The sequence below is a fragment of the Polypterus senegalus genome, chromosome 4 (assembly GCF_016835505.1).
Source record: "Polypterus senegalus isolate Bchr_013 chromosome 4, ASM1683550v1, whole genome shotgun sequence".
Lineage (NCBI taxonomy): Eukaryota > Metazoa > Chordata > Cladistia > Polypteriformes > Polypteridae > Polypterus > Polypterus senegalus.
The window spans coordinates 245,787,587-245,789,788 of record NC_053157.1 but is presented as its reverse complement, the minus strand read 5'-3'; positions in this window follow the sequence as shown (position 1 = coordinate 245,789,788).

The window sequence follows — 2,202 nt, the reverse complement described above, 5'->3', positions numbered from 1 at the left end:
GTGCCTGATACCAGAAGACACAGTAATATGCTTACATGTGAAAAAAGCCTCTCGAAGTGAAAAACAACTCCTTACATTGCCTTGGCTGTATCTTTAGAACATTCCCGGCTGTTTCTCCCAAAACATTAGTAATGCAGCTGGGTTCCGCGCTGAAGCGACCAACACCCATCTGGTCTCTTTATTTCACCTTTGCTTTTTACAGAGAAAAAATCCTTCCATTACAGGTTCCCAAACTTTTTCATATGACTGTAGATATACGCAGACACTCACACCCTAACCACAACAGTGCCCTACGAATGACACCCAAACAATTGGCTAACTTTTAGCACTTTAAACCACACAAATTCTTTAGGAATATCACAGCCTGTCACTCTCTCAATACATGAAGTGACTTATTTATTATTGGCATGAACAACATACAATGTTTTAAATAGATCTCAGACCTAAATATTACTTTTGGTCTCCAAGAATACATTTAAACATTCAAAGGCTCAGCATCCTTGACTATAGGCCATTAATCAGCCAAGAATACCTTACTTGATGTCCGGTTCCCTACTACTGAATGACGCCCTCACTCTCAGCCTTAATAAACCTTGTAGCACAGAGGTAATGGCAAATCTCTGGCTGTACCAGATGCTCAAAGAAATCTACCTTATTATTTCAGTCACTCTATAGACAAAGCATGAAAAGATGAAAACAAGTTACTATTTATTAAAGAACAATAATAAGCAATAGAAAATAAGATCGATAGTAAAGTCTGGATAAAATAATCTTTAAAAAAAGCTTACTGAAAGGAATCAGTGATGTCAAGTTTGAAAGTCCCAGAGCGGCGTTTGATTTAGCAATCGATGTTCATGAAAATGCTGTTAACTGACGATCTGATGAAAACTGGTCACACTTGTCTTTGTTTTATTTTCTGACGTTGCACTTCCATCATCACTGTTTCTCTTTTTCTGATGTTGCTTTCAAATTAGGCATATTTGTTATAAAGTTTCATGCTATGGTTTCACAACACATAATTGTTGCATGCACCTGATTGGCTGGCTGTCAATATGATATATGAATTTTGATCTTTTCCCAGATAATAAAGTGTTTTGATGTTGCCTAAAACATCGTCGTGTCCATCTTTCCCAGGCTGTAAACCAAATCGTTGTCCCAGATGTCCATCTATGAAGTAATCAGTAGCCTTAGGTATCGGCTCAGTCTTCCTTTCCCAGGCTGTAATACCAATTTAGCACTATGCTGTGAACAACTGTTATAAAAGTGAGTTGTAAGGGAAGAGGATATGCCTTTTTTCTTATAATGCCTATACAAGTGTCCTGCTTCTGAATTCATCTTGTTGGGATTGAGCAAAATATAATATAAAATATAGAGAATAATTTGTAGATTGTATGCACCATAACAACAACTTAAGTATTCTAAAATGTTCAGAGAGCTGTAATATTATGACTGTAATGTATTCTGTGTGGCAATCACTTCCTGTGCACTCCTGTCGGTGTAAGAGAAAGCCCATTTAAGAAGCACATAGCGATTAATGACTGGGTCAGGGAACACTTAGAATACGAAGCATTTACTAAAGCATACGAAGCATTTACTAACTAAAGTGTAACCATCGCTTTAGTTACAATGGGATTTGAGAAACTCTAGTAAATTAAACATTGATTTTAAAATGAAGTTTACAACTTTCTACTTTAATGACAAAATAAACTATGACATTAACGTGGAAATGTCGAGCTTAAAGTTGACATATTGAATTTAATCTCAACAGACCTTCTTTATCAGATGGTGGGCTATGACTCACCTTTTCACATTGACTTTGATATCTGACCACTTCTGTTTTATTTTTGGCACTGTGTGACTTTCTGAACTTGAACTTTTGACTGCCTCTGCCACGCTGTGCCACTCCATCAAATTCCTTGTTGCTCATACCACTGCTTAACCCACCTAATGGTATGTTTTTTCTTGCCTAAACTTCACTGCGCAGGACCTCCATTTCGTATTCATTGCAGTTCTTCATTTTTGCACATGTTTTTGCCATTGTCTTTTAACAAAACACTGAGCAGAAGGGGCTATTTATGTTGATTTGCATATTCAAATATGTGAGAGTCTGTGTGGAGTAAAAGTGAGGCTGTAGGTGCCTGTATGTGTGAAAAATTTCATGTTGATTGAGATTTATAAGTGTGTGGAACTTTGATTAGGCAC